At 36.1% G+C, this 12715-nt stretch overlaps 1 protein-coding gene and 1 pseudogene across 1 annotated transcript in view; both read left to right on the forward strand.

Annotated features, from left to right (window-relative positions):
* Positions 1–12715, forward strand: part of SNAP23 (synaptosome associated protein 23) — a 74705-nt gene that overhangs the window by 15162 nt on the left and 46828 nt on the right. The window lies entirely within an intron of this gene.
* On the forward strand, positions 3240–12492 carry LOC141522087 (DNA-directed RNA polymerase II subunit RPB3 pseudogene; annotated as a pseudogene).

Here is a 12715-nt window from a genome sequence, read left to right on the forward strand (position 1 = left end):
TTTTGTGTAAGATGAATTAGGACTGAGGGAAAAGAAACAAACCATGAAATAGGAAGGAGAAATATAAGAGACAGTTTTAAAAAGTAAACATAGTATGCATTCAGATTCTTTGACGGTTTTTTTGTTTTTTTTCCCTCTCTGGATGTGGGTGGCATTGTCCATAACAAATCTCCCAGGTTGTCCTAGGTCTCTGTACTGCTGAGAACTGTAATCCATTAAAGTTGAACAACTCACGTTATTGTTAATATGGACAGTGTTCTCTGGTTCTGCTCCCTTCTCTCAATATTAGTTCCTATAATTCTTTCCATTCTTCTCTAGAGTCTAATATAGAACCATAGTACTCCATAACATACATATTCCATAACTTGTTCAGCCATTCCTCAATTGATGGGCATCCCCTCAATTTCCAGTTCTTGGCCACTACAAAAATAGTTGCTAGAAATATTTTTGAACATGTGGGATTTTCCCCATTTTTATTATTTCTTTTGTATATAGGCCTAGTCCTGCTATTGCTGGGTCAAAGGTATGATCAATCCCTGTGTTTTTAATAACTGTAATATAATTTGGATTTTCTAAGACAGTCCTGATTCCAATAAGATAAACTACTTCTAACAAGTATGTAAGCATATTAAAAACCTGTTTAGTTAACTGGAAAATATTAAGATATAATATTTTCCTTCCCATTCCAGACTCTGTTACCACCATCATTTGTTCTGCTTATTGATATTACATCAGTTCCTTTGATGGTCAGGAAATCTGTTTTCCCTTCTGTTTCAAATCAGCCTCCTCTGTTGATCTTCTAAACTTCTGGTGAGATTGTCATTTCCATTTCATAACCCTTTTGTAGAATTGACATGATTGATAAATCCTAAATTCAGTGATGTATAAAACTCAGGTTTGGTAGTTGAGCTCCCCCTGCCCCCCCATTATTCTTAATCAGTTGTCTCTGGAATAGGAATCTTTTAGAATTCTAAGAGTATAGTTAAGGATTGGATCTGTGATTTCATGTGTAAAAAGAACTCTTGGGTGAGAAAATACCTTCTCCTGATGTAGCTTGGTACCTTTTCTGCAATAGCTAGTCTTAGAATGTTGTCCAGATCATTGAAAGGTTGGGACTTGGCTAGGTGGCACAGTGGATAGAGCACCGGCTCTGGAGTCAGGAGTACCTGAGTTAATCTGGCCTCAGACACTTAATAATAATTACCTAGCTGTGTGGCCTTGGACAAGCCACTTAACCCCATTGCCTTGCCAAAAAAAAAAAAAAGGTTGGGACTTTGCCAGGGTTATGCAACCAGTGTGTCAGAAGTAGAATTTGAACCCAGGTAAGCTCTTTATCCAAATCAGTAATATAAAAAATTTAAATATTCATTAACAACAGATCATTGATAACAAAATCCAGCATAAGTTGTTGTATAAGCAGCTATGCAGGTAGATGAAAAAAAATGATATCATTAGTACACATTCTGTGCTTACAGTCATATTGCATCTATGATAATGTTCTCTAAATCTAAGAGGGAAAATTCAAATTTTACTTAGAGGGTTATATTAAATTAAATTAAAAATTATTAACTAGGATACTAGTAGAGAATACTAGTAGCATAAAAACAGGTAATAGCTTTTGGAGGGATATATTTCCAAGAATTTTCTTAGTTAACTAAGTTTCAACACAAGGTTTCTTCTAGTGCAGGGGCAAGAAGTACAAAGGTAGATATAGTGGATTTATGAACTTGGATGAGAGAAAAAACTGAAAACCTTTTCCCATTATAATTGATTTGCTTTATAATCCTACATATTTTATTTTATTCATTTAAAAATATTCTTCTGAGAAGGGGTCCATAGGCTTTACCAAGATGTCAAAGGAATCCATGTATGAATAAGGCTCTTAAAAAAATTTTTAATTCAATTTTTTTCAATTAGTAAAAATCTTTTTCTCTTTCCTCCCCCATTCCATTGAGAACAAAAGAAAAGCAAAACCCTTGTTATAAAAACCTATAGTTAAGCAAAGCAAATTTCTATGTTGGTCATGTTCAAAATTGTACTTGAGTGCATACACATATATATATATACACACACATATATACATACATACATATATACACATATACATATGTATGTCTTATTCTCTATTCTGGGTTTTTCATCTCTCAGGGTGTGAATGGTACATTTCATCATTTGTTCTCTAGAATGGATAGTTGGTCATTATTATGTTATTTGTCTTTCAGTATTGTCATCTCATATATTTTTTTTTCTCATTCATTATTTCTTACACCACAGTAGTATTAATCATATCTATATATCATAACTTGTTTATCCATTCTTTAATTGATGGATACCACTTCTGATCCTGATTCTTCGCCAACTCAAAAAGAGATTATACATATTTCTGTTTATCCTTAGATAACCAATTCCTCCCTTAGGACAAATTCCTCCCTTAATATACTCTAATTTCCTATTTTCCCCCTTTCCTTTCCTAATTCCTTATTGAATAAATGAAATGCCTCTTTGCTAATGGCAAAATTTTAGAATTTTCAAGTAAGCTTAGCATCTTGGGTTTATAGACATTTTTCTTTTCTTTCTGAAGAGTTTTTATTGGTAGTCTAATTTAAAAAAACCCTTGACATACCACTAAGAGAAGGAAGCTGATTTCCTGCTCTATTTCCCCTTAACAACAACTATATTTGACCCCAGGATAACCTCTTTTTGTTGACTAAGAAGTTTTCTCTTTGCTATTGATTGTACCCCAGATTGTGATATCTTTTCTTTAGGATATCAGAAAAACAATATGATATCTAGACTTTTACTTTGGAGTTATTTTTTGTGACAAAGAGAAAATATTCCCTTTATCAGGGACAAATTAAGTTCTCAGGATATCCTTATTAACTTTATACAACTATGGAAGAGGAGAATCTCAGTTAATAAAAAATAAATTAAAACATTTTTATCAAATAAGATAAATATTAGAATATGAAGTGAGGTAACTAAAGTAAACATTCTAGTTCCAAATAAGGTTGTATAAATGTATCACAAAACTTAACAGCAGTGGTCTTCAGACTATTTTGCATAGGTACCCCATCATTAAAAACATTTTGATTCCTTGTCAATATAGGCATATTTGTAGCTTATATACATGTTATATATACTATAGTTCTGTAATCTTAGTTATGTATAGTATTTGGTACATGTGTAATATATTACTTATAAACATAAAAATTAAAATTAAAGGACAAGATAAAGATGAAATAAGTTCTTTAAAATTTTATTTTAGTAGTACAAAATATTTCTTTGCTCTCACTTAAATAATTTCTTTAAACAAAGTGGTTGAATTATTTTTGAAATTTTGATTTTAACACTTTAAGACTACAGCAATTTGAAGGTCTTAATCTAAATTGATTTTATTTTGATGCTTGGTTTTAGAGGTTGACATAGACCTAAGTAGTAGTGCTCTAAACATAAGAACATTACTAGTTTTGTAGCTTTATTTGAAAGTGACTGGGACTAAGGTGCTCCCAGAAGACATCTCATATTCAGGTCCCTGTACTTGAGTCCTTGAAAGCCTCAAGGTGACAAATAGACCAGAATAGTGATGTCAAAATACATGGACTACAACACTTTCAGGTGAGGCCTGAATCAGACTAAAATATAATTGAGAAATATTTAACAATATAAATTAATAAAAATAATTATATTCATGTGTGCAGTTTTCCAAGTCAGTATGTGGCTTTCAGGGATCCTTTGTATATGGTGCAGTGGCTCTTGTTTCTATTTGAATTTAATACCATTGACCTGGAAGGCATGTGCTTCTGAGGAAGAGACTGAGAACTATATGCACCATCCTCCATTAAGGCAGCAGAGTTAACAGAAGATATGGTTTCAGTCTGGCAGGGGGGTGAGGAGGAGGGGAAGGGGTGGATCTGAACATGGGGAATTTACTGATTAAGTCACTGAGGAAGCTCAAGGAAACTGATGCCCCTTGTTAAGGACTTCTGTATATATAAACAAACATCTCAGATGCTTAGACTTCCAACTGTCCTTTCTCTCAGTCCTCATTCTAATTTGATTTCTGCAGTTTTGGATATAGTCCACACTTTCTTTTGGGAAATATCCTTCATGGCTTCTTTTTTTTTTTTAAAGAAAGATTTTATTTCTTTTGAGTTTTACAATTTTTCCCCTAATCTTGCTTCCCCCCCCCCACCTCCCACAAAAGGCAGTCTGTTAGTCTTTACATTGCTTCCATGGTATGCACTGATCTAAATTGAATGTGATAAGAGAGAAATATCCTTAAGGAAGAAAAAATAAAGTATAAGAGTTAATCATGGCTCCTTTAAAAATTTATTTATTTATTTATTTAAGGCTTTGGGGTTAAGTGACTTGCCCAAGGTCACACAGCTAGGTATTTCTTAAGTGTCTGAGGTCAGATTTGAACTAAGGTCCTTCTGACTCCAGGACCAATGCTCTATCCACTGTGCCACTTAGCCGCCCCCCCCATGGTTTCTTTAATAACATTCTTCTTTGGTTCTCTGCATCTTTTTTGGGAAGGAGTCTCTTTTGCTAAAGAACTCTTTTGATGTTCTCAGTAGCCCTCATGGACTTTCCTCATATCCTGTCTACCAAATCTTTATGTCTCTTACTAATCTCTCTCAACTCTAGCCTTGCATCATCATCTGCCTGCTGGGCATAACCATCTGGAGTGCCCCATTGCCATCTGCAATTCACCTATCTAAAACAGTTCACCTTCTTCCTAAAATCCAACCTGTAATTTCCTTTTCTCTGCTAAGGGCATCATGCTCCTTCTAGTCTTTCAGGTTTGCAGCTATCATGTCTTTCCTTTATATGTAATTAGTTGCCTAGACTTGTATTTTTTATGGCCACTGGATTTCTCAAATTGATTCTCTTCTTTGTACTTACACAATTGCTACTTTAGTTTATAGCCTTCTTACCATCATTATACAAATAAGTGACCTAATTGATTTTACTGCTTCCATTTCTCTTTTAAGGTGAGAAATTGAAACATAGAAGGAGGTACCCAGGGAACTTGCCCATATATATTCCTTAACTTTTAAGTTTTCCAGGAACTCATTCCACAAGATGAAATCAACTCTGAAACTCTCACCCCCTCCAATCATTCCCATCCTTGCTATAAGACTTCACTATTCCCCAACACCCTGTCTCTGCTTTTCAGACTCTTTTTAATGTATTGCCTTCCTCCCTTAGATTTTGAGTCCTTGAGGGCAATGACCTTCTTGTTCCTTTCTTTGTATCCCCAGGTACTCCTGACTCCAGGGCTGGTACTCTATCCACTGTGCCACCCAGCCGCCCCTATTTTTTAATTTTTAATTTTTTTTCCAATTACATATGAAGATAATTTTAGCCATTCATTTTTTATAATGTTTTGAGTTCCACATTTTTTCTTCTTCCCTTCACAGCTCTCCAAGACAGCAAGTGATCTAATATAGGTTATACATGTACAATCATGTTAAACTTATTTTCATAGTAATCATGCTCAAAAAGAAGAGTTAGAATAAAAGGAAAAAACTGTGAGAAAGAAAAATAAACAAATTAAAGTGAAAATATCTTTTTTTCTGCATTCAAATTCCATAATTTTTTCTTTGGATGTGGATGATCACAATCTTTTTTATTGATTTTATAAAATTTACACATCTTAATTTTCCATAAAAAATGTTGGTTCATAGACTGCAGTTCTTTTCATGGTGTTTTTTTTTTTGCAGATACTAATCATGAGCACTGGAATGTGAGATAACCAAATGACCCCATAACATGATATATTCTTCATTAACTTTGGACAGTAAAACCAACTCCTTTATTTGTTTCTTCAAAGAGAATCACCTTTCCAGTTAGCTATACAATGTTCCTTTGATCTTGTTTCATTTGAAACAAGAATATCAATATTGGTGTAATTTACCTTTTCCAGTAGTGAATCTTCTCATTGGTCATTGTACAAAACTCTTACCAAGTTCCAGCAGCTAAGCTAAAATTTATAGATGGTACAAAAACTGTTAATTATTATTATTATTATTTTTTAGGTTTTTGCAAGGCAAATGGGGTTAAGTGGCTTGCCCAGGGCCACACAGCTAGGTAATTATTAAATGTCTGAGATCAGATTTGAACCCAGGTACTCCTGATTCCAGGGTTGGTGCTTTATTCACTCACTACGCCACCTAGCCACCCCATCTTTTTTTTTTTTTTTACACTATTAATTCTTAGCATCCATTGCCTCATTTTCTCACATTTTGCCACAGTAACTGCAAAAATAGAAGTGAAAAAGACTTCACTGAGGAATATGTTGTATTTTTCTTTATTTCATGTGATGCCATTATCTAAGAATTTATTACCAAATAGGTAGCTTATTGGTTATGAGTTTCTTTTTAGTCTGACTGCTTGGGAAGCTGACTTGGTTGCTAGGAATGTACTGCAGCCCAAGATTGAACAGCACATAGTTGTATTTCACTAGAAATACAACTTTTGTGAACTTCGGGGTCACCTCTTTCCCACACTAAGGCTACAGACATTTGAGGATCAAATACAGTATTGTACATACAAAATAGATATAAAGTTTATTTAACATAAATGCAATGATAATTTTGGGTGGAGAAAGCACTAAAAATAAGAGAATTAGAAGCCTCTCCATTTGCAGGGATTAAAACTTGAGCTCAACTTTGAAGTGGGTTAACAATTCCACAGGATAGCAGTAAGTAGTGAGAAGATTCCAGTCAGGAGATGTAGGGGTGGGAGTGGTAGATGAATTATTTGTGGACCCAGGAACTGATTCAGATAGCCTTTTAAAAGACTTAGCAGTTCATAGAAGCACGTACTGTTACAACTTTGTTCATTTTTGGTGCCTGAAAGTCTTTTGATGTATAATTTATGTTTATATATTTGAATGCAGAAAATACTAATATTTTTGTAACATTTCTGTGACAGTGAGCCAACTTTGAGGAAAATGTTTGGACATATTGAGTTTGATGTGAAGTCTTGTAGGCAGTTGGAGGTGACATTCTTCTGAAGTTTAGGATAAAGGTCAATATTGAGCTACAGATTGGGGAGTCATTTGCTAAGAGAGAGTTAAAGCTTTCAAAATGATTTCATCTGCCATTCTGATGATTCACTAGCCACCCCACCAGAATCTTTCATCTCCTGACTTTCCATTTTCCCAATTTGGTAATGATCAACTTGGATAATTTTCATCTTCCAGAGTATTTTTTTGGTTCCTGTTCGTAGATTGCTAAATGCCCCTGGAGAAAACAATGAAATCAAGATGATTCTTCTTTATAAATTGATAGTGCATAATGAACTCTTACTACTGTTCCACATTATCCCTGTTTTTTCTCTTATTACCTCTCATTCCCCAGTGACTATTCTAAACCTTTCCCTTTCTTTTCAAGCTGTAGACTGAACACATATTTCCATATGGGTTCCCTCATTTCCTTTTCTGTACCTCAGTACTTCTCAGCATCCGTGTGCATTATTTCCTACTATCTGAGAAATTCCATTTAAAGTGGATATAAAATGTATAATAGGGCTAAGTGAGTGATGAAGCTGAGGGCTGGGCAGGGAGCCCGGGTGGCTGGGGTCATCCGGGGCCACCATGCCTTACGCCAACCAGCCCACATTTCGGATCACCGAGCTCATGGACGAGAATGTCAAGTTCATCGTCGAGAACATGTATCTGGTGGTGGCCAACTCCCATCTGCAGAGTCTTCATCGCTGAGGTGCCCATCATCACAATAAACTGGGTCCAAATTGATGCCAACTCTTCAGTGCTGCATGATGAATTCATTGCCCACAGGCTTGGATTAATCCCTCTTACAAGTGATGACATTGTAGACAAACTTCAATACTCCGGGGACTGTACATGTGAAGAATTTTGTCCAGAGTGCTCAGTAGAGTTTACACTTTATGTCCGTTGTAATGAAGACCAGACTCGCCATGTCACATCTTGGGATCTCATTTGTAATACCACCCAAGTCATTCCAGTGGCATCCTGCAGTAGAGACAGTGACCCCAATGACTATGTGGAACAGGATGACATCCTCATTGTCAAACTCCAGAAGGGCCAGGAGCTGAGACTATGAGCCTATGCTAAAAAGGGCTTTTGGCAAGGAGCATGCCAAATGGAACCCTACAGCTGGAGTTGCCTTTGAGTATGACCCAGATAATGCCTTGAGGCATACAGTCTACCCAAAGCCTGAAGAATGGCCAAAGAGTGAATATTCTGAGATTGATGAGGATGAAGCCCAGGCTCCCTATGACCCCAGTGGCAAACCAGAGAGGTTCTACTACAATGTGGAGTCTTGTGGTTCTCTTCGCCCTGAAACCATTGTCCTCTCTGCTTTGTCTGGTTTGAAGAAGTTCAGTGACCTCCAGACCCAGCTAACCCATGAGATCCGGAGTGATGTCCTGACTATAAACTGGGAGCTGTGATTTCTATCAGAAATGTGACTCAAAGATAATGGATGGACTTTGAGCCTGAGCTTCTGAGTGCTTCTAGAAAGTAGACTAAAACTTGTTCAAAGTTCTGGCTAGCACAACTCATCTTCTAACCCTTTTGCCAGTTTGGGATATAATGCCCATGAAGATATCATGGGAAGGAGAAGTGGGAAGCTTTATTCCCCACATCTTGGTCTCCTTGAGTTTGTCTGTTCCTTTAATATGAACAGAAAATAAAAAAAAACTTTTCCCCCAGGGAATCAGCAAAGATAAAAAAAAAATGTATAATATTTCTGGGACCTAATACACAGGAATTCTCTTATTTCAATAAATTTAGTTATATAATATTTCAGCAATATATATGTTATTATGTAATTGAAGAAATATTATTTTTAGTTTCCACCAATTTGATGAAAATTATGGTATTATTTAACTTATAGCTGGAACTTGACTAAACTCCTTCCTGATATTTTCTTTTCCTTTGATTTCCAAAACACCCTAATCTATTGTTTCTCTTCCTAATTTATTTAACTCTTTAATCTTTGTTACTTTTGCTGACTTCCTGATGCCCAAGTTTGTGATATCACCCAAATTGTATTCCTATCCCTATCGCATTCTCTCCTTTGCATTGACATTTATTTCCTCAGCTTCAAGATTCTACTCTAACACAAATGACTGTTGGCTGCATCTCCAGACCTGTAATTGATATTTCTTAACTTTAAACTCACATTTGATTCCTTATAAGAAATTTGCAACTGATTCCTCTCTATGTAACTGAAATTCAACAAGCTTATTATTAAGCTGATTATTTTTCTCTCTGAAGCTGTTTCTTCTTTTGACTTTGTTGTAGACTAATATGCTGTGATAAAGAACTTGTTTATCTAATTCTTAGGCTCTTAGTGGTCCTTTGCTTTGGATTTGCGGCCTCTCCCTAAATATTTCACAGTTTTTCAATGATGTCATGTTCATTCAAGCTGCTTTATCTGTACCTTGTTATATCATCTTGATCCTTTTCTCTTCTCCACCCTCTATACCAGCTATTCTCAAGTCTTGTCAGTCCTAAGTAAATTCTTTGCTTTTGCTTTTTGGTATAGACCTTCATTGCCAACTTCAGGGATAGTCTGCTGGCACTTTCTCCAACTTTTACATGATTGAAAGACTCTATGCAGTTCTAGTCCTGAGGTCAGAGGCCATGCCTTGGCCACTTAGTATCTCCTCCTCAGTGCCTATCCTAGTATTCTGAATGCAGTAGATGCATAAATATTTGTTAAATATTAACAATTAAAATTAAAAATTAAAAAATTGAACAATTCCTTCCCAATTAATATCCTGTATTACTCCCCACTGAAACTATTCCAACTTTATCTTCTTTTTAAGCCTCTGACCCTTTCAACTGAGGTTATCATCTCTTACTTTACTAGAAAAAATAAAGCTATTCACCTTTAGTTCTATCTTTACCCTTTCTCTTAGTCTTAAAACCCAAGTTAAATTATTTCCTACTTTTCCCTCCTTTTTTCCTTGGCTCTGAAAAATGAGGTGGTCAAGGCCAACCCAACATGTGTTTCCTATATCCCTTCCTGGCTTCCTTAGCATATCCCCCCCCATTCTCTTATTCTCTCTCTCTCTCTCTCTCTCTCTCTCTCTCTCTCTCTCTCTCTCTCTCTCTCTCTCTCTCTCTCTCTTCCCCACCCTCCCTCTTCCTCTCCTCATCTGCTGACCTGTTCAATATCCCTGAATGTGACCTGTATTTTAATGGCTTCTGAAACTTTTCTCACACTATCTCCTATGGTTTAAAATGTCCTTTCTCCCTTTTATTTATAACCTTGTTCACATCCCTTTAACCTGTAATATTCAGTCTCTCCCTAACTTCTATATTCCTTCTTACTGTCTTGAAACATGCCCTAGTCTGTTCTAATGATATGGGGAACAGAAGCAAAAACTTTAATATTTATATTTAGCCTCATAGATAAGTCCTAGATATTTTTGGAACTATAAAAATTAATATTGCCACCATCAGCACAACAAATTAACATTACTACTATCTTAATTTTGTTTTCTTTTTTTTTTTTTGCTTCTGTTCCCCTTATTAAAGAAAGAATACTTGTTCTGCTCTTTTCTGAGTGGACATTATTTCCCTAGGAAAATCTAACAAACAATAAGAAAGAGCAAAGGAATTTAATAAAGTTCAAAAGTTCTTTTAAGTAGCAGTTGGGCAACAATGTAGATGTTATTCAGTGCCTAACAATTTCATTTTTCAAAGAATCTGTAATGTCATTTTTATGGGTACTTATATAGGTACTTTCTCTATTTGTGCATCTTGTCACTATCTGTACCTAATTGTTTTGTGAGATTATTGACAATGCCCTAAGATCAGATGTTAATCTGACAGGGAGCTCCAAAGTCACCTAGTCCAAACCCTTCAATTTTAAAAATTTAGTCTTGACTAAGGTCACACACCTTGTATGATGCCTCGAATTCTGTCTAAGGTCTCACATCTTGTGTGATGCTTACACTTTTCCATTGTACCATCCAATCCCTTTCCTACTCTGTCATAGAGGATTCTATCCTCTATGCCATTATTATTCCTTGGATCTTTACTATTTCATGGATAACATAATGCCTGGGCTTTCCATCTGTTTTACTTTGTTCTTGCTATCTCATTAATTGCTATCTCATTAACTTGTCTGTTTTTGCTCACACCATATTGATGCTTTTATTATACCTCTTTTTGCATATATATATATATATATCATTACTTTTAATATGCTTTTTCCTTTCAGTACCTAGCATATGCCTATCTGTTGCCCTTTTGTTCACCTGCAATTTTAATTATATTCCTTTAGCATTATACCTCCCATTTATAATGTTTCAGTGTGAAAATGGAGTTTGAATCAATTAAAAATTTTTTTTCCCATGAACAATTTTGTTCATGTAGCAGGGTCTGTGAGCTTGTTTTTTTTTGCAAGGCAAATGGGGTTAAGTGGCTTGCCCAAGGCCACACAGCTAGGTAATTATTAAGTGTCTGAGACTGGATTTGAACCCAGGTACTCCTGACTCCAAGGCCAGTACTTGATCCACTATGCCACCTAGCTGCCCCTGTGGCCTTATTTTTTTAAAAAAATACTTTAAAAACTACTGGGGCAGCTAAGTGGTGCAGTGGATATTGCACTGACCCTGGAGTCAGGAGGACCAGACTTCAGACACTTAATAATTACCTAGCTGTGTGACCTTGGGCAAGTCACTTAACCCCACTGCTTTGCAAAAAAAACCCAAAACAAAACAAAAAACTACTCATTATAATTGGTTTCCTTTGTAATCCAATGTATTTTATTTTATGCATTTAAAAACATAACTTTTACAAAACTACTACATTATGACATTACCAAAAAAGATTAGGAATTCCTACATTAGAGCTTACATCTCTCCAAATGATGCCTTTTAACTATAAGTGGTTAGTGTTGCCTTCCCTGAGTTGTTTTAAGCAGGTTATATGTTATATGTGTGTTAAATTGTAAGCTCCTTGAGGTCAGGAGTAATGTTTTTGTATTCTTAACTCATAGCATAATAGTACTTGATGCCTAATAGGTATGAGTATGCTATTTTTGCAGAGTATAATAAAACATAATCAAAAAAAATTTTTTTTAAACTTATTTTCATCCATTTGTACTGAAACGTGCACATTTGAAACATGCACCCAAGCACCTGCTATTGCCTTGAGAATGAGCCTAGCCGCGGGCTTACCTCTCTCCGAGGTCTTCGGGTGCACTCCGGCTTCCGCCCTGGGGGATGGGAAGGAAGTTCACAGCCACACACGAGCCTGGTTTACAACAGCAGCATCTTTATTCATGAACAGCAGAAAATGGCCCCCCGAACTTTTGCACAGCGCTCTTTTATCCAGTAACCCTTTCTTCCCGGGGTACATGCTCCTCCCAAGTTCCAACCCATGGGCGGAGCCACATCCTGTTAGCGAAGCCGTCCCAGTACCCTATAAGATACCTTACAAGGCAGGTTCAGACTTCCAGGGGTCTCACGGCCCAGGTCATATGACCTTCATGGGAGGCCCCGGTCCAGAGCTTCCCCTTACAATTCCCCCTTTTCGTTAACAACAGGGGGGGTAAAAGGTGACAAAGGAAAAAGGTCTCCTTTGAATCGTTCCAGGGTTATCTTAAGAAAGGACAAAAGGCATTTCAAGAAAACGGGGACAAGGCAGCACAATATTAAAAGTAAAGTAAGAGTAGGCAGGAGAGACTGAAAGAGAGTCGTAGGATTG

This window comes from Macrotis lagotis, chromosome 4, assembly GCF_037893015.1.
Source record: "Macrotis lagotis isolate mMagLag1 chromosome 4, bilby.v1.9.chrom.fasta, whole genome shotgun sequence".
Lineage (NCBI taxonomy): Eukaryota > Metazoa > Chordata > Mammalia > Peramelemorphia > Peramelidae > Macrotis > Macrotis lagotis.